We start from the raw sequence: 27392 nt of genomic DNA, 5'->3' as shown, positions 1-27392 counted from the left end.
CCAACAGCAACATCGCATCATCAGCGACGGTTCGGTCGATCGATCGGTCGGGGGGACACGCATAGGTTTGAGAAAAAGCGAAAACCGCTTTTCGCTTCTCTCTCGCTCGTTCGTTCCAGCGTTTGTATGTATATGTGTTTGTACTCTCTCCCAGATTCGGATCCGACCGCACATGATCGTCTGCCGCGAGACGATGACGCGCAGCCCACAGCACCACCATCAGCGCGTGGAGACGAGAGGCGATTTTGTCTGTGCTACGTAGTTTGTTTGTGTGCGAGCGAGTGCGAGCGCGCGTTCACACAAGGAGAATCATCGAAGATATCGAAGGAGGCTCTGCCCGCAGCCAGCGCAGCCAGCCAGCAGCATGAGAAACTTCTTTCTCAATTTCTCGTAGTCATATCCGCCAAGACTGTCGTGGAAGAAACATCTCTTCTCCTCGACGGGTAACCGAGAAAAACGGTATCAATCGCGCGACCACTAACCAACTAATAGGTAATAGGTTCGGGAAGCGTAACCACTAGTTAGTACAGTTGCTGGGACACACGGATCCAGCGTGCAGTGAAGTGAACAGTGCAGAACAGAGGACACCGTGCGGTCGGTGGTGGACGCGCAAGGACAGTTACGTGTGCGGTGCATATTGAATTTTGCTGGAAGCAGGACGACGTGACGTTTTGAGGTTTTAATTGTTTTTATTAGTGTGATTCGTTTGGGAAAAAAAGTTGGTACGGATTAGGCCCCTTACTTCGGACACGGAACGTGCCGCTTACGGGGACAGGGTGGATAGAGCTGGCGGGTCAGTAAGTAGTGCAGTGCGCGAGTATAACGAAAACAACTGTCATAAAAGCAAAAGGTAATTTGCTGCGAGGTGAAATAATGCCGATCCAAGTGTGCCTGATTTAAGCGGCGAGTGATGAAATGACACAAGGATTATGTGAAGCTGGGTGATGAAATTGTGCCTTTGAAGATTGGGGGAAATTGATTGAAATTTGGCAATTGCGAGTGGTAGAAGAAGTAGAAGAAGAAGCAGGACCGACGAAAAAAGAAAATTAAGTGCTTCGAGAAGAGAACTCCACCAGCGAAGGAGACGTACGGGTTTTTTTTTGTTTTGCGGTTTTGGACTTCAGCGTCGTAGACGTAGACGACAGCCGACGAGAGCTCAAGGTAAGTTTTTATTTTTTGAACAGTCTTGTACCCGTATAAATACCCGTATGTTCATGTATGAAAAAGGGAAACTCAGTAAGCGGGGTAGCGAAACCGTCAGGGTCACGAAGCCGTGTTCGTCGTGAGTTAGCTCATCGCAGGGTACGGCCTGCTACAGTCTAACATGTATAGTAGTAGCACCTCCCACCCAGTCAGTCCGACGTCTTTTTCCCGAACTGTCTGAGGCCGATAGTAAGAAATGATTTGTCATCTGTTGAGCTATTTTTTTCTGTTCCTAGCTCGACGTCGTCGTCGTTACTTTTCGTCGAATCGAGATAAGCGATAACGAGTTTTTTTTTTGCGTTCGAGCGCTAATTAGAAATGCCGATTCTTTACGGTGAAAATCAGTTGGCTAGGTGTTTGAGACGAGCGGGAAATCTGTCAAAATAGGTACGGGGGCAGGTTGAAATTTTTGATCGATTTTTATTTCAACTTCGTTGTAGAGGTAATCTGTCTGATCTGAAGTCTCGCTTCCTGATGATGTGCGCATATTCACGGCGGCCACTTCGGGGGAAAAAACGAAGGCTGACGGGTCTCGAAAAGCAAACAACATCCCATATCCCATCATCGCAATAGGCTCCTTATCTCATTCGAACAGAAAAAAAAGTAACACAAACAAACCCGACTTCGATCTGGTTATCAATCGCCGCCCGAAGAAAACGTTAAACATTGCGCGCAGCTTGCACACACGGTGATCGAATCACAACGCAGAGAGGGTTCCAGTTAAACGGTCACCCCCCCCGTCTCCCTCACATCATCACACCGAACCCACTCGGAACCTTTCCCCCTGGCTCTGGGACAGGTGATGCGCGTCTGCTCTTATCGATTCCCGGAAAGCGTCTGTGTGTGTCCAGATTTCGAAATCGATCCGTCGTCGATGATGGCGATGATGAAAACCCAGAGTGTCGGGGATTTTTGAACCATTCGAGATAAGCGCGCCTCTCGATGTTTGCTTTAGATAAAAAAAAAAGTATTGCGGTGACGCGACTTGGTAAGATTCAACCAACCAACCAACCAGTAAACACATCCGGGAATGGGGTTCGATAGGGGAGTGCGGGTAGGTTCTCGCTATCAAAAACCACTAATTCCTACTAATCATCATCATTAACGTCGCCGCTGCCACCGCCCAAAATCGGACAGTCACGAGAGGCTCCGCTTCGCGTCGCATCGACGTGCGTGACATCGGTTTCATTGTGCTGTGAGTAGGCTGCGGCGGTGACAGCATTTTTGAAGTTAGTTCTGAGATCAGTGAGCGTAGAGTTTTATCGCGGGCCACTTGGATCGCAATCGCGACCAGCTTCTGCGGTTTTTCGTTTCGTATATCGGCGGCTTGAAGAATTTATAATTTTCTGCTCTCGTAGGCAGAGATGCCAGATTTAAAGACTTGTATTTTTTTGAAGATATTTAAAATGTTGCGAAAACATTTTTTTACACTTTGAAGACAATTTTATTCGGAAATCTTGCTAGTTTCGGATAGAATGCTTGCTTAAAATCAACAATCGATTTCGAGTCCTGGTTTTTGAAAACAAATGAAGATTTTTTTTATTAAATGTGAAAACATTTGAAAAATATACTTGGTATCCCTGTCAGGGCCGTAGAGTGGTTTTCTTGCGACCTTGGCGGAGTCTCGGTTTTGCGCCCTTTGGTTTTTACATTGATTTTCTTTCTTAGATCAATTCTCGAACGATTATTTGGTGTGTACACGAAAATGGCACACTTATTCTGACTTATTTTACGATTTATCTATACTTAATTTATAAAACAGATTAAGTCTTCAGACCTTGGCGGTCAATAAAAAGTGAAATGAAATTCATGAAAATTGCGGCAACTGTCATGCCGCGGTGAATGTCAAGTGTCTGTAAGATAATCCAAATGATAAGTAATGTATATTACAGTGTCACCAGAGAACGACTTCAGGTTTAAAGAATGATGTAAAACTGTTACATAGAAATTTGAATACAATGAATGTTCTATCACATTGCACTAACACAAACTTGAGCAGCAGGACTTTCACTACGATAAGACAAAGTTCATTCGTGAATTAGAAGAATCAGTAAAAGTATTTTACCGGTGCAGATTGCCGTTTTCTCAACATACGAAATTTTGCTGAATAGACAAGACAGTTTCGGTTAAAAATTGTTGGAAATAAAAATGTTTCTTGCAGACCCTCAGGGTTATTATTTCCTTACACAATGCAAAAACAAGGCGAAACACACCGATGGAAAATAGAGTATCATTCGGAGAAACTTCAACCATTTTTAATTTCGAAGCAGCTCTGCATGACTTTTCTGAAATAAATCACGGAAACTAATTTGGGAAAATCTGTCGAAAGCAAAGCGAAAACCCTAAGCCATTAACATGGAGCATAAACAGTACACTTAAGTTTTATTGAATTCTAAAAATAAGTGCACTACAGATATGTTTGCAATATTATTCGAAGTCAGGTAGGAGGCACTGACTGGCTGTCTCTCATTTAATGTAAATTTCAGCCGTAAAACTGAAATTGTATATCTAACTGAAGAAATGTTCAGCCGTGACAGACGACTGTTAGTCCGACATTTTTTTTCTTGCCAGAGGCTGTATACACTACTGAGAACTTCACAATTGTCACCTGATTGTTCCTTGCGATAGGGCTTCGATTCAAAATTGTGCTGGAGTTCGCACGCGATTGTAGATTCTGGGAGTCACTGGGCGCCCTGCCATCAGGGGACTCGTTTGGGAGTTTTAGGAATATCGCAACGGCGAATATCGAGAAAATGTCTAGAAACATTTTTTTTTTATTTCGATTATAGAGGTTTTAACCTTAGGGTCTCTTAAAAATCTCTTATGAAAAATTTCTAACCCTGTGTGCGGGGTCGAGACTCGAACCCAGGTGCGCTGTGTACAAGGCAATCGATTTACCAACTACGCTGCGCCCACCCCACGTCTAGAAACATATTTAAAAAAAATTATTATTTTGAACAGGAGACATACAAGCAAATGGCAAAGCGTCAAAAAGATTTCGAAGGAAAGAGGAGTAGTAAACAAGCTAGCGATTATTGCGCGATGAGAATAGGAAATAATTTTGAGCGGCTACCAGAAGAGGAAAAAAAGAGAAGAAGAGAATACAGCAACAATTGGTGTGACATTTCAATATGACAATCTACGAAATTAAAGTAGCAATATGTCATTGAATTCATTTACAAGCTGGATGTTATTGGCATACGTCTTAGTAACGAATCAAAAACGATAGACATTTTGTTCGCTGACTTTGAACTACGAGACTTACAATTGTATTCGGTTACATTGTGAGCAGCATGACGTGCCTAATGCGATGAAACTGGACACAGTCGGCTTGCCACATGGGAAAAAGCCACATCTTGCGTATGAATAAACAGCCCACTTGCTAGCAAATGGCTAAATTTTGCACCTCTTGGCATCGATATTATGTTGGTTCTAAGGAAGGCAATCCGCTCGAGATTCATTCATTATCGATCCACGAGTTCAATTCACTGAAAGTAGAATTGAATTTGAAGTGATGAAGCAAACATCCTTGAACGTTGTAGGGCATGAAATAAAATTTATTTCTCTTCCAATTTCGGAACCCTGAACATGGGTACAATCTCCATATTCAATTGTTTGACATTGGCAGCAATTAAATGCATTCCTTGCTAAGTAAACCTTGCTTAAAATTTAATCGAGAGATAAACATCGAAATCACTCGAATTTATACATATAGGCCACACAACTCATTCTGAGTCGTGACGGAGTAAAAAACACGTCGAATTCGGATTGCCATAATACCTCGATTTAGCATCTAATTTCCCATTAAAATATCTAACAGATATTCGTTTCACTTCCTCATACTTCGACATAAACATTTTAATGTAATCTGTGCTAGTGCGCGGGGTCGAATCGTGTAGGCGAATTTCCGTCATATCGTTGTCCATATGCACGTGGATCTTGATTTTGATATTTTCATGTTATTCTGCGCTACGAAGCTTTCTGCCTCGACTAAACAATTAGAAGTTATCAGTACTGCATTACGTGTATGATGTAGTTGTATGTTATACACTTCAGTGAGCTTAAGCTCCTTTTTAACTTTTATCGACCGTTCCACCTCGCGCACGGTAGGTCTAGGACGGGTCTGCGTAAAGTCAATTGCGATTGTATTCTCCTGTAATGGGTGAATTTTTTTTTGTGGTGTGAGTGGCGGATATATTACATCTCAACAGTCTGCCCGCTCTTCGGGGATAAATGTTTTGGTGTTGATTCTAACTGCCGAAAAGTCATTTGCTATTGCAATGAACCAAGCGATACCGAACCGCTCTCGCCATGAAAAATGAACAGAGCGAGCCATACTCTCTCGGATAGAAATGCACAGTAACATAACCGTAATTTGGGCTGTAACAGTACAGTAATTTTACAATTATTTATGCAGAAGGCTAATGTTACGTCACAATACAATAATAAAAATATTTTTTTCAACGCTTATACAGCAAAATCTCAATTTGAAACAGTAATAATCATAGTAGAGCTAATCGCCAAGGAAAGCGAAACACAAATATGCATTCTAAGCAAGCAAGTTATCTACGTGGATCATTCACGGGAATCGAGTAGACAGGGCCATTACTGTTATGATTAATTGGTTAGTCAGTTTCTAATGATCTACTTGAACTGCTCTACTAAAGTGGTAGCAAAGCAACGCGGGCATCATTGCGTAAAGACAGGAGAGTACAGTTTCATTATTCTTTAAATCACCTCAGAAATTCTTGGCATGGTAGCCGCCCTGTAACAAAGGGTCAGAATTTCGGAGTCGTACTTTTGGCAGAAAATTGTACCTACTTTTAATTTCAAAAAAATTTCGGTCACGAAAATACCGTACGATGTAACCATCTACAAAAAGCTTATTAGACCGGTTGTTCTGGAAATAAAGTATGAACCAAGTACCAAGTATGCAGCGTACATGTCGGTGCGATACTGATATGATTGAAGTAGCGGAAGTTTTAAACTGTGTATGATTTCACTATGTATTGTACATTAAACATACAAATCAATCGGCTTGATATATCAAAGAAAATACTAATGTGAGATAAACACGTTATGTACTGTATTGGTGGCCCGAAAGTTATTTTGTTTTGAACTGGTATGCAGGTATTGACGAATTCCAATACGACATATTTGTTGGTCTCTCCTGGCAACAGTAAACGAACGGAAGTATGTACCTTGTCAGAGTTTATTGTCTATGGTACACACTATTGGTGCAAATTTTCGGGAAAGCCCACCGTCGATCTCAACTATGTGATCGGACATATAGACGCAATAATCTCTCATAAAAAAAACTGTCGCCAGTAATGTCATCTTCTTGCTTTGGACAGAATTTTACAATTCTGAGCTTATCTGCCGGCATCTTAGAATTACCAGAAGTTGTACACACAAGGAAGATTTACTAATGCTAGTTCTAATCAAAATAACGTAGCAACAACCAAGAGTGGTCGCACAAGCTCAAGCAAAGAGCCGAGTTTCGTTGCTCAGCATTTTGCAGCGCGCGGGTGACAAACGTCAACAAAATTGAATCAAAAGACAGGTGTTTTAGTAGCTGAAATCAGTGAATGTTCTGCGAGATACACGTGGTGATTGGAGGTTTTTGATGTTGGATCTGCAAACTTGGATTTTGCTTCTTAGATGTTCAAGGAGTTTGATTCAGAAGCTTGAATCTATTAATTAACTCGAAAACTCCGATTTCCAAAAGATTCGGTTGAAACTCGTTCCTATTTGGCTGTCTCTGATTTCATGTTCGTTCATTCTAGCCGCAAATCTAGAATTGTACATTTAAATCAATAAGCGTTGAGCCGGTACAGACGTCTCCACCGATTAGCTCAGAATTGTGAAATTTTGTCCAAAGCAAGAAGGTGACATTACTGGCGACAGGTTCTTTATGAGAGATTATCGCGTCTATATGCCCGATCACATAGTTGAGATCGACGGTGTGCTTACCGATTCAAGTTGATTATGCGTGGGGATCCACTGAGGTACGGGTTAGAAAAACTGAAGAAGCTCTTGCGTCAGTAAGTGAAGATTTTGAACGGCAATCTTACAGGATGGAACAAAGCTGCATGTCCTTTCACACTCGTATCGGGTGACCTTTGGCGGGATTACTTTGTCTAGTTACGTTAGTTTCGATAAGGTTTGTGTTCAGCTATGAGTACCGTGCGTCACGCTTAGCATTAAATACAAGCACAAGGACGATTGTAGCAATAAGGTCCGGTGTGGTAAGAAGCGCAGAGAATCATGACGATTGTATTTTGAAAAGTGTAGGGGAACCCGGGGCTATTCAAACCTACTTAAGCAAATCGCCCTTTTAGGTGGATAGATGCGAAAAAATTTACCGGTCTAAGGTCATAATTATTAGTTTGAAACCTCCACTACATGTTAGTGCCATAAAAGGTTTATTTACACCACTCAATGGCAGCGCTCTACGTTTTTGCAACCTTTTACAATGTAGGGGTAATTCGGACCTCCCTACGGGGCAATTCACATCGTCATTTTTCTTTAATTTTTAACAATGGAATTATGTTTACCTTTGAAATATTTATAAGAGGTATTCCTTAAGAAGCAAAAAAAATTGTTTTGCGAAAACTTAACCTGGCCAGTCACAGCTGTCGATTTGGCGGCCCATGCATATTCATCGCTGTGGCGTGTACAATGGTGTGTGCAGCCGCAAGCCGCTGAACGGTGGTTGATGGAATGGGGAGTCCGAATAGACCCGTACGCTCACTTCGCACAAAAGTGGTGAGCATTTCGAAAATATCCGTGTTTTTACCCAAACAAAAATCATTCCAAGAAATAGGAGCCTCAAGCTTTCCAAAACAGTTACCATTTATTTTTTTCACTTTTATTTGTTGATTTAATCACGGTTTTTTCCATTATAATGATTTTTGTTTTGAGAATGGCAAAAAAACGAAACACATTGTAACTCGTTTTTACAAAAAGCAAAGAATCAAATTCAGCTCTCAGAATTAATGTTTCGGAATAGCGGTTCCACGAATATGTACGATAGTTGGAAAGTTTTGCTATTTTCTGAGGTATCGAGGGGGTCCGAATTACCCCCACTGTCTTAATAGCCCCTTACTATTTTTCCGAAAAACTGTTGGGGACAGCAAACACGGAAAACTTATTTTGATTAGGATAGGCCTTCTTCTGCTCGATACAATTCTCCTAGATATTTTACAATAATCCAATTGCTTAGAAAAAATAGTCCAAAGCAGTCGAAATTTATAGGTTTAAGCAGTTTGCAATAAAATTTCAAGTTAACGAAGACATATCAAAATTTCGTTTTTCACCGTTAACTTATACTGCTACTGGCAACACTGTTTCATGGGAATCCAATCACACTAACTCCAATACCTTCAGGTCTATGTGTATACTTTCAGATGTTCGAGCTCAAAGAAAAGGTGATAGTCACAGTTATCAGTCGTACTGGCTTTTGTGAGAAAATTTGTGCCTGAATCAAAAGTTATAGATGTTTAAGTACGTAGTTGTTTATAAGCATTCGAGCCTCCACTACTGGTCAAGTAGAATTTCCCTGTTTCTTCTATTCACAACCGGCACAAATTTGTGCTCCAAAAGCCTTCCTTGGAGAGTTCTGCACAACACTGATTATTTCAGGTCCATGATCTTCGGTACTGGTTTGAATGTTGTTTGAAAAGAGACTCATAAATGGTAGCAGTTTCCCTGAGCGTCTTTCTAAAAGACAACAGCAATATCTCGCTGGAATTTCCCTCTTTCACCAATCCTTTAATAAACATCTGTCTCTTTTCCGATAATAATTTTGTCGATACTCTTCTTTTGAAAGTTCGCTAAAAACAGGCTTTTAATGCAATTTTCGATGTTTCTCCAATAGTATTTGAACTGCACAAATTTGAGGAATAACAAAATCCCGATCAGATAACGAACGTGGATTTATTTTTATGTCACGTGGTTTATTTGGCATCCCAGTCAAAATCTTAAATCTATTTGCATTACATTACTTTTCATACCACAAAGTTGGCAACGCTCATTGACGCATTATTACTAGTGTTCGCCGCTAGATGACATCACCTTTATCATAACGTGGAGGTTACTGGCGCAAAAAGAAATGTTAACGCCGCCGTGGACTTTTTATTTTGTCCTTAACTGTATATAGAACGATCGCAAATAAAAGTCGGAAGCGCAGATCCTGCTTTATAAAACCCCTTTAACTCTATTAGAGTGTGACAGTCGGCGTTGAATGTGATTTTGTCACGACTATTTCTGTATGAGAATAACTTATCTTCAACCGGTTTTTGACACTGTAGCTTCATTCCGGCCGACTTTCTAAATGGCTTTTATGCCAAAGGATCACCGTCTTATCTTCATGTGATTGGTCAACACTATAATAGAAATGAGCACACAAAATTTTGTCTGCCGAATTTCAGGTGTTTTTGCATCTTTTGAAATCTGAGTAGCTGAAAAGTTTTTTAACGAGAGTTCAGTAAAAGTGACGTTAAAAATTGAGATTCGGGGCATATTTCGCTGAAAATGAGCCAGAAATTGTCGAGACTCCATCACTGAAAAACTACGAACATGAAGGAACAATTTAGCATTGCAGCCATCAATTGAAACATTGATTGCTGCAAACAAATTTAAGTCCCCTCCCGTAATGCAAGATCTAGCTCGGTTGGAGCAAAAGCGGCTTTGTGTGGAGATGAAATTAGATACATGGTAGTCATCGCTCTTTTTGCCGTGTTGCATGATGCTGCAGCATAGATGTGGCACCATTGTAGGATGGTGTGAATGAAATAGTATACAGTAAAGTACCGAACATACAAAATGCAGCAAACCCTGCAATGACACTTTTTGTAAAAAATAAACTAAGTTTTTTTGGATATTTTTTTCTGGAAGTTGGCTGACAATATATCCCCCCAATGCGCAATGGTCCAGAGCGTAAATTTAGCAGTAAATAAAACTTTTTACTTAAACTAAGTATCTTAGCTTTTTAATATGTTTAAGAATGTTGTTCTACTTTGCAAGACCCTCTTTTTAATTGTTCGAGATAGAGCTTGGCTGTCTTCGATGAAGTTGTAGATCAACATAAATTTACTGAAGACATGTAAGCTATAGCTTTCATCATTTCTGCTCCACAAAAAATCTAAATGTAAGCTATATGGTGTTCATTAGACTACCCAGAAAATTTTTGAATTTTTGAAAATTCAATCGGCCCACCTCTGATTCGATTACTAATTCCACCAGGAGCACTTGCACCCAATTTGAAGCAAATCGGATAAGTCTAGCTACCGGACCAACGTACTTGAATTTTGTATGGGATTTTTCCACAATTTACATGGAGAAAACCCACCAACTCGCCTTTTGCCGCTAGGTGGCTCTGTATGTATCGTATTATCACTGTAAGTGAAAATAAGAAAGATAATTTAATTGTCTAAAACTTTGTCGAAGACGGCTAGTCAATCCGGCTTTGTTAAACTTAACTTTTAATGAAGTGATGTCTGAGTCAGTTTTCCATGGGACGTAGCAGTACATGGTTGTGTATCAGTACTCGATTCCCACGAACTAAACATTTTTGTGAAATAACCGTTAGATTTAGCTCAATAGTACGTTCAGAAGAGTTGTAGTAAATAATACGAGTTATGTTTTGGTTAGAAAGTTTTAGTTCCACATTGTACCTCATAGAGGACGCCAACACTAACTTTTCAACGGAAAGAGATAGATATTAGGTGTCTTCTACAAAGTTGTAGAGCAGATATTTTTCAATAATTCTTCCGAACATTTCGATATTATATCCCTCTTCTATGAAAGGTTAGTGCTGGCGCCCTCTAAGCGGTCACAGTTGGAACTAAAATTTTCTAACCAATAACATTAAAACCCGTTTCTGCCATATTCCTAAATTGAGGGCAATCCGTGGGCCGTGGGATGAATTTAATTACGGTAAAGAATTTTTTGTGGTGGTTCCCGTGTAGAATTTTCCGTAGTGCTCCGTTAGGAATTGGCACATGTAGATCTGACCTTGATATGTTCATGGCGTCGTCTAAGATCTCAAAAAAAAATCTCGCATTTTGTATTATTGCATCAGATAAAAAAGAATAGAGCGTGCATACGACTTCTCCCGAACAAACCTAGTCGCGACTCCACATTTCAACATTATGCTTGCAATGAGCTTATGGAAGGTGTGCGTTGACAGAACGTGTATTTGTACGACACATAGCAGGTTTTTAAGAAAACTCCTATCTTTTCCTAAACAAATCAATTTCTTTCTTTTCAAATTTTAAATATTAAGACATCCCCAACTGGGCCTTTCCTATGAAGTTGGGAAAATAAATAAATTTTATTTAAACTCTTGTGAACACTCTATCGTGTTTTTCTCAAAACCATATGTTCAAAGTGGGTGCCATGGATATCTCAAGAACCGCTCAAGCAATTCACCAATCTTATTTCCTTGGCAAGCTTATTAATTTAACTAGTCTTTAACCCAACCCTTTTGAAAAATTTTAATTGTAGTTTTTGACGCAATTAAAAGCGCTTTGTAGAAGAAAAAATAATTTTTTTAAGACATCCATTTTGCTTAAAATTTGATTTTTTTTAAAAGTTGGGTCAAGCACTAGGTACCCAAGTAGCATTTCTAGTTTTATAGCACACAACAAGTGCATTCTAAGTTTAAAGAAAGGCTTCAAGAGTATCATAAAACATCAATTGATACTTAATATGCTTTAACCCTTTCATGCCCAACTTTTTTCTAGTGCATGTAGGGTTTCAAAACTATTTTTCCTTGAAAACAGTGGGGTCAAGAAACACGAAAAGCCTATTTTCATAAAGATAGGTGCTTCCATGGCAGTGCTGGAAGCTAGTCAATTTTACCCTAATGCTCAGTTCAATTCTCCTAGAATAATTACAATAGTCCAATTACGTGGACAACGTAGCCAACGACAGTCTAAATTGATAAATTTTATCAGTTTTCAATAATATTGCACTATCACGAAGATTTATGAAAAAATCATTTTCCGTCGTCAACGTAAACTGTCCCTGGCAGCACTGCTCCATCGGAATCCAATCAAACTAATTGGAATAACTTCAGTTCTAGAGCTGATCCTTGTAACTGTTAATACTCAAATTAAAGGCAAAAATCACATGAATGAGCCTTATATGTTTTTGTGAGCAAATCTCGCCTCAATCAAAAGTTATAGCTGTTTAAAAACGTTGTTGTCTACAAATAACATGGGCATGAATGGGTTAATACCCTTTTCAAATTGTACATTTCCGATATACGTACGAGTGACAATCCATGGTACCGCCTTTAATCTACATTTTTTTAAAGAGCCGGGGGAGGGGGAGTCGTGAAGGATATTTCGCATGCAACTAAAAATTATTATTGAAGACTAAAGTGTGTTTTGTAATATCCAAAAAACCTCAATCCATTTTGCCTTCCTGGTTTCAAAAAAAAAAAAAAAAAAAATGTAGACGGCGCCGGAGGTTGAGTGGTAAGCGTGACCAGGGGTGGTCGCACAAGCTCAAGCTCAAAGAAAAATAAATTAAAATAAGTCAGAAAACAGAGGAAAAAACAATAGAGCTTGGTAGGTTAAACTGTTGAACGTTATCAGTACATAATTTTGAATATGATGGAGCTGTATAGCGGTGACTTCTGAAAGCTTAAGCTCCACTTTCCCTTCCAAATTTGTTCCCCCTCGAGAACAGAAGGATGGAGGCGGCAATGTTTAAAAACAACTGCCACTGTGTCAACCCGAAATCTGGTCTTCTTAGTAAATAGTTAAATAACAAAAAATTGGGACGAATATCAACGCGAGACATAGTATTGATAGATTTTTGTAATGATCTTTTAACCGGGACGGAGTTGGATCTAAGGCGAAATATTAGCTTTCCAAATTTCCAAAAAGCAGATTGTTACCATGAAAGCATTTTTTTACTAGTGGCTGTCTTCGAGTATTTGGCTACTCAATCTAGTTTTAAAACCGCGTCTCAATTAAGAGCAAATTGGAGTTACAAAAAATGTATTGAAGGATGCTAGCAGAAGTGGATTTATTGTAAAAGAAGATACTTTCATCAGTATAACTTCAACAGAAAAGTAAAATATTTTTAAAAAATATTTAGTAGGTCCGGAATAGTCTGAAAAAATCAGGAAATTATATATTCGGAAATTAATCGACACCCAATCTAACTGTTGTCAGCTTGATTGTCAAAAGGTAAGTTTGACCTGAAACTTTGTCATTCAGTTGGTTTTTAGACGCGTACACAATTAAAAAGTGTCCAACAAGCGAATCACGGCTAATGCTGTCTATTGACTGAAATGAGCTGTGAGTCGTCTAAGTCGAACTTTGACCAAACCAAAGGTTGGTAGGTAATATTTGTACGCTATCATTCCCCCATTGTTACGAGTTGAAAGCAGAGAGACAGCTGTCAAATCGTAGCAGGCCTGTCCGAAATTAAATCAGCCGCCGCACGTACACTCATCACTTGACTCAATTTCGACGACGACGTTGAAAACGACGACGAGTGACCAAAATGGGAAGAATTCCATCGATAATTCGGAGGCACAATCTTGATAAGAGTCAACCAGTGGAGGCGCGAGGATTTCAGATAAGATGACTGACCGACGAAACGCGGGGGCAAAGAATGGTGCGCAGATGATTCAAAGGTTTCTCCTGGCTCAGAAGAGAAAAAAAAACACTCGCACAGCAGCTAAATCAATCACAAAAAAAAAATAAGAAACGGCGATAAATCACCTTGACGATAGCCCCGAAAAATGCACCCCTCGAAATCACGACTCACGACGTCGTCGCCTTCGCGACAAACAAAGAGCCTACTGAGGTTTTTTTAACGAGCACTTCTGCGCGATGATTTTCTGTACCAATCAACCAACCAATGATTCAATCGACCAATAAAAATTGAACGAAATCACGCCGAGAAAAACGCGCGCGAACGAACGAGTAGGCGAGGCAAGGCGGGACGCCAGTAATAAACACCGATTCGACGAATGCTGTCAGCCGTCGACGGGCTGCGGGGGGCAAAGTAACTAGCGGAAAGAAGAGAATCAGTTCGCGAAGAAGATCACGCCGTTGTACCCTTTCAACCCCTCAGGTTCCCATGCCTCTCTCTTCTCTGGACTCGGCACGACACGACACGATCGAAGCTCAGCTGAAGCTGAAAGATTCTACTCATGTGTGGTGTCGTGATGGACGTCGTCGTCGTCGTCGACGACGACCCTAGAAAGAAGAACAATAATAAGAAACAAGATGGCGGGGGGATGATCGATCGTGATTTGCTCTCGGTGCTGGATTGGACTGGATCTCTCGGACGGATTCGCGAAGAAGATGGAAAAAATGGATTGAAATTCTGAAATAAAATCACGTTTGCGTCTGACGTTCCGCGATGGGATCAGCAGCCCGATGGGAGATCGGGCCGAAGAAGCCGAAAAAAGAAAAAAAAAACATAATTCAAGCGAATTCAAGAAAGGATAAGAATTTGGCGGATGGTTGCTAACAGGCGGAACAAGAGGTTGGGCCATTCTTTTGGAGTTTTATTTTCGGGGAGACTCTGAGGTAGATTTATGATCTGCGGAGTCACGATTTCGTTGTCGTCGTTGGGTGCCTCATTTTGGAACGATCCGTGTGAATGATGGCGGTGGTTCAGATGGAAGGATCCAGCATAAAGAGGTGAAGAATCTGCTGGTAGGTTATTTTTTTTTCGGGGGACCAGAAGACAAAGACCTCTCAGACACAAAGAACGGTATGCGGATCGGATGGAGGACGGGGGGAACGAGAAGCTTGATCCTCTCTGATGCGTGAAGCGAAAGAATAATAATAAATGAAGGAAATTTATTTTCTCGTCCCCATACCTTCGACTATTTGCGCGAGTGAGTGATGGTATTTCTTTTTTTTTCGTTATCTTCCGTGCTCGACAGGCAGACAAAGAACCAGCGTTCAGGAGTAGTTCTTCCTTCCCAATTTTTGACTACATGACGCCCTGTGTGTGATGATGATCTTGTGTTGTTCGTAAGCTTGGTAGACCGGAAAGAAGACTCCGCCGCCTGCGAGCTGGGAAACGCAGTGTGCTCTTGGAGTCCAGCGTCGCTTGACTGAGTTTTTCTTTCTTCTCCGTGTGGTGGTTCTCTGTGCTCTTGCGACTTTCGATAAAGACCAAGACCGAGAAACCAGGGTCTGGAGTCATTGCCATAGCCATAGTTGATCATCACCGTCGCATTAACATCATGATACGGTTCGCTGACGGCGGGAGATTAAGTTCAAAATGGGTACTTCTCTTCGCCCCACCGTTCGTCCATCTGGGTCTGGACTGGACGCTGGAAAACCGGCTCGGCTTCTCGGATCCGGTCGCTAATTGGAGTGGAATTATTTCAAATATTACTTTGCTGTTTTATTGCTCCGCTCGATGGACCTTCGTGAAGAGTGAAAATCTTTCCCATTGCGCTCGGTTGGTCGGACGGACGGATCCATGTGGGGTAGAAGAAGTGCACAAACGAGCGAAGAAAATGGTTCAGCGAATCTGTTGAAGGTTGCCTCCGGCTCTCCGATCATGGCCACACTGAAGATCACATGATATAAATAGCCGCCCATCAGCAAGTCAGCCAAGGGGAAATAAATCTTTCCACTCGACTGACCACCGGCCGCCGGCCATGGTTGATGATCCCCTTCGCGAAAGAATACGTATTAAATCGCTCTGTCGGAGTATCAATCTGCAAACTGCACACAGCAAACGCAAACATTCCTCGCGAGAGTAGAAAATAATAAATTCTTCAAGCCGCCGATATAAGGAATCGAACAAAAAAACCGCAGAAGGCCGCCGCGATAGCGATCCAAGTAGCCCGCGATAAGAGATTGCGCTCACATTTGAGAAGAAAAAAAAACGTCGAAAATGCTGTCACAACTCACAGCATAAAAAAAACGAAGCGCGAAGCGGGGTCTTTCGTGACTCTCCGATTTCGGACGATGGCGGTGACTGCGGCGACGGAGGCGTTGATGATGATGATTAGTAGGAATTAGTGGCAGTGTTGCCACTTTTTCTTGAGGGTAGATCTGTAGATTTTCATTGCACTAAAATCCGAAAAAAAACATTTTTATTCCGGTATTCCATTTTGACATAAAAGTAGCCAAAATTTGAGTATTGTTGAGGATTCTTCTTGCGTTTAGTAGAATTATCAAGTGATGAAACAATATAATTACACGGAAAAACAAAATCGCGAATAAAATACCACGAATTCAGAAACAATCACGTGTGCTTTATAATTATGTTCTATTTCCCTTCAGTACCGTCCGCATAACGGTATCATTAATGAAGATATTTGTTTTTGCATTGTGAATTTCAGTCACAACTTTATTAACATTGTTCGTTAAACCACAGCTTTACTCGTCATTTTATTCATAGATTTAGGAATATTGTTAGGGTTCCTAATAACGGCCCTTTTTGGTGACAACCGGTTCCCCTGTATACCTCAATGCTTTTATCAAAAAAAAAAAAACTAAAAAACATCAGAGCAACATAAATTGTTAAAAAATATACTTTTCTGGTCAGCTTTTTTATGCTTTTTCTACCTTCTTATCTCGCCCGGAACAGAAGCAAAGAATTACTCTGTTATAGCTATCAATAAACCAAACAATCAGTTTCTACTGCTTTGTTGCTTGTCCACTGCACAAACAGTACAGTATCGTTCATCTGGCTGAGAACTGATATACCTCTACTACGAGAATTATCATTGCGATTGACTTGAAACAAATTCGTATTAGACCAAATGTGTGCTTGGTGGAACCGTTCCTAAAGGTGATAGCGACGATAAACCTCACCGGAAGTGGCTAACATCGTAGGCGTAATGTGGTACTGTCAACGTTCACAGAAAATTAACCGAAGCTGGAAGCGTCAGCGTAGAGAAGAATTTCATGCAACACAACATCGAATAGAACAACTTTTGAGCCAAGACTCAAAGGTACACTAAGGTTTTTTTTACACGGTTTTTTTTTTGCACGGTTTTTTTACACGGCTTTTTTTACACGGTTTTCGCAATTAGCACGGTTTTTTTTGCACGGTTTTCGCAATTAACACGGTTTTTCGCAAAAATATTCTAAGTCCTTTTAAAGGCAAAAGACTTAGACGATTTCTCAACAATTTTTTTTGCACGGGTTTCGCAAAAATGTTCTAAGTCCTTTTGGAGGCAAAAAACTTAGACGATTTTTGATCAATTTTTTTTTTGCGCGGATTTCGCAATTAACACGGTTTTAGCAAAAATCCTTATGAAGGCAAAAGACTTAGACGGTTTTTGACCAAGTTTTTTTTTGCACGGATTTTGAAATTTACACGGTTTCTGCTTTTCCATTTTGAATGCAAAGAATTTCGAAGATTTTTGGAAAAGTGAAAGTGATTGCTTTTGGAACAGCATTAACGAGTAGATGCCAAATGTTTATGTCTGAGGCCATTTAGAAAACCAAGATGGCGACTTCCAGTTCAGTGGAATTCTCTGAAACCCCATCAATATGGCTATTTTTGGAACGGGATTGATGAGTGGACGTCAGATATCGATGTTTAAGGCCATTTTGAAAACCAAGATGGCGACTTCCGGTTCAGTGTTCTCCAAAGCCCAATCAATATGAGTATTTTTGGAACGGGATTGACGAGTAGGTGCCAAATATCAATGTCTGAGACCATTTCGAAAATCAAGATGGCTACTTCGGTTTAGTAAAATTTTCAATTACCACAACAATGTGAGAATTTTTGTAATAGCGTTAATGAATAGATACCGGATGTCATTTCCGAAAGTCATGTTTTCATCTAAGATGGTGACTTCTATTTTAGTGCCAAGACGATGTTTTAAATATAAAGACACACGGCGAGAAAAACAGTAAATTTGGCTGCACGGTTTTACAAATTACAAATCTGCTAGTTTTGGCAACCAGGAATGTTGTGTAAACAGCGAGTGACTTGTAGTTTTAATGAATGCTTGGCGAATTCTTTTTTTGAAATATTTCCCACAATACTCAATCATGTAACTTGGAAACGCATTGATTTACGTTACTGAGCCTGTCTACATGTTTTTCGTTGCACTAGAAAAAAATGTATCGAGGATGCAGGATGCAGACATGCATTTCTTTTCATTTCAATCTCGATACTCCCCACGCATTACTTCCTAAATCCGCCATATTTGTTTACATTGCTAGTTTGGAACCGTTGTTTTGGGTTCGATTGGAACTTTCGGCTTCAGTCTTCGCGCATCTCTATAAGCATCATCTCTGCTTTAGTGTACATCTCATTCATCTTAAGGGGGCGTCTGGTGTAGTGGGCAAAAAATCGACTTCTTTTTTATCCGCTTAATTGTTAGTATTGAGCCTCTAGAATAGTCTCCCGCAATCTCGGTGACCACGCTGAACTTCTTTTGTTTTAAACAGCCATGCATTCCTCGCGCGTATTTGCTGTGACACACGCAGATTTCAATCTATCGGCAACAATTTTCTTAAGACTGACAGCGATAAGAATACAGTGTGAACAATACACTTTAAACTACTTCCACCCAAATTTTTAAGAGAAAATACCAAATGGATTGTTTTCCACGTCATTTTTTCCGTGATGCAATTTGATATGGAGTATCCTTTAATAGCGTTTTTTCGAAACCGCGTTTTTCAAATTGGTGAACACGATAACTCAAAAACTAATCAAAGAATTGACTTGATTTTTTTTATGAAAATGCACAATATGTGTAGCCTGTCGGTGAACCACAGAAAACAGAATGAAAAAATTGTTCTCTCTATTATTTTGAAGAAAAGTGCACGAATTTTACAGAAAAATATGAGATTTTTCGGTTTACATGAAGCCATTTTCCTAAACTCGAACTTTTTTTGGGTTCATCGAGTAACTACAAGTCTAAGCTTTACAAATTTTACTTAATTTCCTGTGTCAAACAATTTTATCAAGAGTCATCGTGTTAGCCGCGGCGCTCCTCGACGTGGAAATGGTTGGACGTCTACTCTTGGAAAGCTCGTATGTGTGGCTCTGCGTGGCTGCCGACCCTATTCTGCGCGGCGTGTGACGTGAGACGACTAATCTCACCTCACTCTACGTGACTTCACCCAATTCTGAAGAGTCACTTCGGGTGACGTGAGACTCCCATTTAACCGCAATGAGGAATCTCACCTCATCCGAGTCGACTCTCAGAATCGGGTGAGAAACGTCACGTAAAGTGAGGTGAGTTTCGTCGTCTCACGTCACACGCCGCACAGAATAAGGCCGTGCAAATATTTTTTTCGTACAGAATAAACGTACAAATTTAAAGCTTAACATTACATAAAAGATGCATTGTTTCCTTGCCTTCAAAATCGTAAAACAAAATAACTTTTGGTTTGAGCACTTTACACCAGACGCCCCCCTTAATAATACAGCGAAGACCTGATTTTATTATTTCCCCCTGATTATGTCAGCTTTTTGATTCGACTTTGAGTCTCGCATGAAGATTCGCTCGATGAGCTCTAGCAGACGAACCAACTCAAATTCGAGTAAATCCATTCATGAGCACATTTTTCTTATCTTATAAATGCAAAATATACAAAAATAAACGTATCTTTTTATTTTACGCTGGATATTTATACTAAATAATCAGAACCATCTTGGGTGTTACAATGACGTCAGACCTCTGGCAACTGCATATTTGTCAATCCAGTTCCAAAACACTCCATGTTGTGAGTTATACAGAATATCACTAAGCCGATAGTCTCAATGTTGTATTTCAAAATGGCCTCAGACATTGATCTCTATCATGCGCTCATTAGGCCCGCTCGCAAAATATGCATACTGATTGGGTTATTGAAAATTCTGTTAGACCGGAAGTCGTCATCTTGGTATTCCAAATGGTCTCAGGCAGCGATATTTGGTGCCTACTCGTTAACACTGGACCGAAAACAACCATATTGTTAAAGTGCGGGACAAAAGGAAACCTCAAGATCCGACGTTTCCACTTTTCCAAAAACCTAAGGAATTGGAAAAAGCAAAAACCGTGTTACTTGCATAATCCTTGCAAAAAAAACCTGTTCAAAAATCGTCTAAGTCTTTTGCCTTCAAAAGGACTTAGAACATTTTTGATAAAACTCCGAAATCATCCCTTTTCCTAAAATCGTCTAAGTCTTTTGCATTGAATGTAACGCGGTTTTTTTACACGGTTTTCTGAATTAACACGGTTTTTTTTACACGGATTTCGCAATTAACGCGGTTTTTTTTGCACGGTTTTTTTTACACGGTACGTATCCCCCGTGTAAAAAAAACCTTAGTGTTCGTCGATTTGCAACGCGCACTAACTTGGAGTTCCTTAAAGGAATCATATCGAAATAAGGAGAATTGAAATCCATTAGCCGAAGCAGCTTTTTCTTTTTTAGTTCGTGTTGTGAGAATACAGATGACGAAACATATTACTTCTTACCTGTATTTGGATGCAAATCACATATATTCAAACAACGCTGATAACAAACTAAGGTCAGATTCCTATGTGCCCTATTCGGATCGAGGTTAGGTACTAATTCGGCGTTCGTTCTTTGATATATTCACATTTAACAGCAAAATGTGTAGGTCTACGCTATTGGGCACCACCACCACTGCACAGTGGTCCAGTATGTAAATTTACCAGGAATTTTAACATTTTGCTAAAATTAAATGACTTAGCCTTACAATATGTTTGGCAAAGTTGTTCTACTTTGCAAGGCCCTTCTTTTTGTTTAAAACGGATGCTAGGGTACTTCTAATTTAAGCAATATTTAAAATTGAACTTTTTAACGGTTCGAGATGGAGCTTTACTGTCTTCAATGAAGTTGTAGAGCGACACATTTTAGACAAATTTGCTAAAAACATGCAAGCTCTAGCTTTTATACTTTCCATTGCAGAAGAAATCCAAATGTAGGCTTTAGGGTGTTTCTTAAGAACACAGTTTTATTTCCATAAGTTTTGTAGTTTTTATTTTACATTAAAGTACCCTTTGGACAACTGTAAGATCATTTTAGGGCGCATAATTTGCTTTAAAATGCCAACTGCCAAACATTTTTCGTTTCAAAGTTATGAGAACTATATATAAAAAATTAAACTTTTTCAAATAGAATTATCTTTGATTGGGGCACTTAACATTAAATAACGTTGCTGTCATATAAAATAACATGCTTTGTAGTATAGATCACCAAAAAATGGAAAATACGCGTTTTTTATATCTTGCAATTTTAACTCAAAAAATAGTTTATTTTTAGTAAAAAGTATATATAACTTTCTAACGAGAAAAGCCAAAGTTTCGATACATTAAAACAAATTGTTCTCCTTCAAAATATCTGAAAGTCTTTTTAAAGTGACCTAAATGAAAAATCAAAACTGCAAAAGTTATACAAAGAAAACCATTTTTCAAGAAACATCCTACTTTTTTGGAAAATGTCTTATAAAATGAAAAGTACACGACATAGAGCTTCAGTGTCTTCGACAAAGTGTTTTAAAATTTTATTTTCCTCAATTTTCTGGACGACAGCGAAACCCTATCTTGAACCATTAAAAAGTTAATTTTCTGATTTTGAAAAATTTAGAGCCACCCTACCCACTATTTAAAATAATAGAAAAGTGTTCTAATGTACAATATTTTATCATGAAAACGAAACTATATTTTTGCCTTTCTCAATAGAAAGGTATTGCAATTGCTCTGAAAACCGACTTTTTAACGGTTTATATTGTCCACCGTGAAGGTAGTTTAAACATATTACAAAGTGGCAACCCTGCTGGGGTTTAATGTAACGCCTCAAACATTAAACCCAAGCAGGGTTGCCACTATTTTTCAAAGAAAATCTGGCAGATCAACTAAAAATGTCTGGCAAAATCTGTCACTTAACAGCGACCTCAAAGTCATCGAAACTTATCAATCGATTTTTGTTAAATTTGGGAAAATATGCATGTGCAAACACTTCTCTAATTTAAGAATCTGGCAGAATGAAAGGTTTGTCTTTTTGTCTGGAAGCTGCGGAAAAACTCTGGCTGTGCCAGTTAAATCTGCCATAATGGCATCCCTGAACCCACGCGCACAAGGCAAAATGAGTCAACGCTGATGATGATGGGTAGAGCGAAAGAGACGGCTAGTGACACGACACTATGTTAACCGTGTTTGCAAATGGAGCTCCAATGTACAAGCAATTTTGTGTACGAATAATTGTGTTCGAGATTGTACATGAAAGTGTGCTGGAAACGAGCACAACACAAAAGAAAGCATAGTGTTTGAACGTCAGTCGCGTGTCGCGTGTTGGACGCCATTGGGCAGCGTAACTCCACAGCCAGTGCAACGGATTTCTAGCTTAGCTACACTGGCTGTGAAAACAAATAGCGCAGCGAACTGCTCCGCCTGACGTTCAATAGGCAACTGAGCTTGTCCGGCGAAATCCGTTCTCTAAATAGTCGATGATGACGTCATTCATAGAAGCGCAGCGCACTAGGTACACAAATCTGTCATATCGGACTTCTGTGTTTAAATGCGCGATATTTTGACTAGGTTGTACATTATTTAAATTTTTAACGCCATGATATCAAAAATCATTGGGTTTATCTATTGGAATCAATTCTTAGAAGTATTTCGGGGCGATATGCGCAAAAAAATTGAAAATTTATCGTGAGATGGCTGAATTATAAGCGTTTAAAATTGGACCACTTTTCGTTACATACCATTTTTGTAGAATTTGCAACGATCACCCCCATATCGAAAACAAAGACGTAGTCCTACGTCAAAAGTGCTCATAACTTTTCAACGAAAATAATTAGATATGTGTTGCCATGAAACAAATTATTCGCCTTAAAACAATTTTAAAGTTGTCTGAAGACTACTTCGGTTTTTCTAAGAAACACCCTAACCTTTGATTTTAAATTTGTTGTAAAATAAAAAGTATGACAGATAGAGCGTACATGTCTTCAGCAAACTTTTCCAAAATTTGTCGTTCTACAACTTTGCTTTACTCTATCCAGAATGATTTTATTTTTGTTAATCTTGTTAAATTTAGAACCACCCTAACTGCTGTTTTAACAAAAAAAAGGAACTCACAAACTACGAAAACTTCTCCAAAGACTTAATAAGACTAAGTTGTGTACTTTTAATAAAATCTCCAGATTGCTGCTAAATTTGCATCCTGGACCACTGTGTTGACGGCATACCGTTATATGTTCTCCGTAATGACAGGTCGTCAAATTCGGCCAAAACAACACGGAATAATTGTGTTGTTTCATGAAAGGCAACAGACGTTTTCCACACACGCTTTCACGAAGAATTTTCCAGTTGACAGTCGCGGTTGCGAGGAAAATGTCGCCATTCACGTCACAGGTACAGAAAGCTTGCCAAACCAGATATTTTTTTTAGTTTTCGAGTGAGATAACATACCACACATTGAAATAATTTGCAGACCAAACACTTTTTTGGAAATATTGAAATCAAAACGTTGGACTACATCAACAAAATCAAAAAGATGTTTCGTCCTTGCAGAGCACAATGATTTGGTGGACGCAAGAATTCCACAAGTCGAGTCTGTCTTCAAGGAACGTTGAAACGAAGTTTACCTAGCAGCGCTTAACAGTCGATGTTGTTGCTGGTAATGTCAAAAATTAAAACCTGTTGGATAGTTTTCTTCTGTCAGCCACATAGGCAGCTGAATCAGCTGGCATCGATCTTCATAAGTAAAAAAAACACTTTTGAAGGCTTCTCATTCTGTTACTCAAGGATACTGTGGACGATGGAATGATACAGATCCCATCGGTATTACACATCATTGAACGATTGAGCGTCACAGTGAATTAAACCCAGCATTGAGAAAGCATTTTCGGACGATTGCAGATAAATGTTCTAAAAAACCGCCGTTTAGTGTCAAGATGGATTCCAAGGTATTCTATCACAGCAACTCGGCTGATTGCTATCGATTGCAATTCTGTACCCGAAGGATCACTCGAAAAAACCTTCAAACTGTCAGCATACATCAGGTTTGGAAGACTTAAGCAGTTTGCCTAGGTCACTGATGGATAACACGAATATCAGAGGGTCTAAGTGACTCCCTTGTGGCACATCCGAACATCGCGTCTACAAGCCGAGCAAAAGCGCTTCGACCAGTCAGATCCACTACGTCAGCTAGTTCGGCAGTTCGATACACTTTAAGTTTTCGACAGCAAGAGGATGGGGAATTCGGTCGAAGGCTTTCGATAAATCAAAATATATAGCGTTTACTTGTGGACGCTTCTGGCGTTTTCTCAACTAAAGCTAGAAAGGTATCACATTAGGTTGGTTGTGGTGGAGCGATTTTTTTACGAAACTATGTTGTTCGTCTAAAATAATTTGGGGCCTTCGGGTATTGACAAAATTTAAATTGAAAATAAGTAAAAAATAACGAAATAAAACAGAAAAATGAAAACATCAAACTAAATGACAAATGAAAAAAAGAAATTAGACAAAAAGTAAAAAATAGCAAAATATTGCAAAAAAAATAATGAAAAACGGATAAACGACAAAATCAAACAAATTAATATGCAAAGATAATGGTAAAGGTAGGCAAAACAAATAAAACCAAAAAAATACAAAAGATTAAACAAATATTGAAATGAACAAAATGGATCCATTGAACTGGAAGTTGACATAACAATAATACAAAATATGGATAAAAATAAAATAAATTAATAAATCAAATATGGACGAAATGGAAAATTATAAAAGAAATTAAATGATTCAGAATGAGAAAATTGGAATGGAATAATAGAAAAAAGCGTTACTTTAAACATTGGCCGGAATGGATTGAAGAAAAAATGGAAACTAGAACAACTGTAAATAGTCCAAGAGTAAAATTCAAAATGCTTTAAATGGGTAAAACGAAAAATGGTAGAGAAAACGAATAAAAATTAAGAAAATAACAATGAATGAAAACAGAAAAAATTGGGTTGGTTCAAATAAAATGATGAAATAGGAAAAATCCAAACAAAAAAGTGAAATTAATTTAAAAACTGTTAAAATTAAAAGAAAAAAACAAAAAATGCATAATGCAAAAAAAATCAAAACGAAGAAAACAAATTACAAAATATGGAAAAACTGCGAATAGATCAAATGTTAAAGTAGGCTTATTGTAAAATCCGATAAAAATACCAAAGAGTGGGAAAATAATAAAAATGTAAGCAAATTCATTAAATTAAATTTAATACCATAAATTAAACAAACAAATCATATGAAATGAAAAGCAAACCAATAAAACGATAGAAAAATCTAAAATAACACGAATAGATGGAACAAATTGAAAAAAGCAACAAAATGAATCAAAGAAACGAAAATAAAAAATGGGAACAATTGTTAAAAAAAAAATTGAAATCAATAGAAGCAAATAAAAATTGAAAAAACCTGGATGAAATGAAAAACGAATCAAATGAAATAATTTACAATATTAAAATCTGATAAAATATATAAAAAACAAAATCGGAAGAAATAAAAACACTACATAATTTTAAGAATTTCAATGAAGAAATGCCAAAAGATGGTATAATTTATTTGAACTAAGGAATGACAATAATAATAAATAGGTAGGAGAGTTTTAGTTGAAAATGAAAAAATATTGGCTTCTTTTCTTATTTAAATAATATTTTCTCGATGAACACGAAGCACTCAGTTAAAAAAGTAACATGAATCGTATCTTCAGGGATCTGCATTTTATCTTAACTTGATTTTAGAATTCATCTCTCAAGTTTTAATCTTGGCCGATTAGCACTCAAAAAGAGGCTCGAAGATAGATAATTCAAAAAATTCATCTAGCATTAGAACGGTAGAAAATTCAATCACTCCAAAAGTTAATTTTGATTGGTGAAATAAAACTTAAAATTGGACCTAAAGAATAATTTGTAGGTTTGAGCTGAGACTAAATTTCACTACGTTTGATACTAAATAGAAAATCATAACAGCTGACAACGAATAGCCGAACGATGTTGGGTAGTTTCAAATTTTCCACTAACGGGTACGTATATTAGTATATTAAACTATTTCTTATATAAAATTTCTTCTCGTCGCTTAAGATGAGTTTTCTTTAGATTTTAACCCACTGATCACAACGAGATGGGTACAAAAAATCTTGGAATCGATTAAGCTTACGGAAGTCACTTCTACACAGTTTCATCATACACGAAATTCTGTACCGACAACGCTGAATTCTTTAGTCATGGCAGAAATCTTTATTTTGGGTAATAACATTCAACAAAACGTTCGAGTCTACATTTGCGTGTGTACAAATGCTTACTTAACACTCGGAATACCAAGGGGGTAAAAAAAATGGGAACGCTTACTTTGACCGGACATATCTCAGCCGTTACATATTCGATTTTAAATCTGTCTTCACCAATAGAAAGGTATGTCTTTTGTGAATACGTCGAATTAAAAAAATAGAAGAATTGAGTTGTCTACCGTAAGTTAGAGTAAAAAGAGTATAACAAAGTCAGCGAGAAAAAAATGGGAACGCTTCTTTGACTTGCCATATCTTAGCTGTTTGCTCACCAATTTTAATTCTTTCTTCACCATTCGATAGGTAAATCTTTTATAAAATCAGTGAACAAAGAATGATGGAAAACAAATTTGTATAACCGAAGAAATTGTAAAAAAAGTAATTGAGAGTCAGTACAGACGAAATGAGTGTTTCTGTTCAAACAATCGTTTCTCGACCGTTTGTCAACCAATTTCAATTTTCCTTACACCAATGCAATCCTTAGAGCTTCTAAACTTGTAATATATGCAATAAATAGTAGATTTTTAAAAAATACTATACTTTTTCGAGTTTTTAGGAGATAGGATTTTTACAATGTACGTGGCATACGGTTGATTGAAATTCTTTGCGACTTGTTAGTTTTACGGTTTGAAAATTACCTGTTTACTCAATAGTCCTACATATTATACATGGCTATTATTATGTCAAAATGTTTGCACAAACGTGGAGAAACACAATATTGTATGTAAGTTACTAAATAATAGAGTGTGTTAGGACGATTCAGTAAATACGAAGAAGTTCAGAATTTTAAAATATTCGTCATATAACTCTAAATTTGAAGCGATGACCTATACATTTTAAAACATCAATCGATTGTAATTGATGGCGGCTACAATTTCTGAAAAAACACATTTTTATATTTTCTCAAAATATACCCAAAAGTACGTAGAAGTACAGAAATTT

The 27392-nt window shown here is 38.4% G+C and overlaps 1 protein-coding gene across 2 annotated transcripts in view; it reads left to right on the top strand.

Moving 5' to 3' along the window:
• Positions 1–355: 355 nt before the first annotated feature.
• Positions 356–27392, top strand: part of LOC131686169 (uncharacterized) — a 95249-nt gene continuing 68212 nt past the window's right edge. For both annotated transcript variants that reach the window (XM_058970414.1, XM_058970406.1), the window contains exon 1: positions 356–1161. The gene's annotated coding sequence lies outside the window, so the exon portion shown is untranslated. The remainder of the gene's footprint in view (positions 1162–27392) is intronic.

Source organism: Topomyia yanbarensis, chromosome 1 (assembly GCF_030247195.1).
Source record: "Topomyia yanbarensis strain Yona2022 chromosome 1, ASM3024719v1, whole genome shotgun sequence".
In the NCBI taxonomy this organism is placed as follows: Eukaryota; Metazoa; Arthropoda; class Insecta; order Diptera; family Culicidae; genus Topomyia; species Topomyia yanbarensis.
This window is presented reverse-complemented; position numbering and strand designations above follow the sequence as displayed.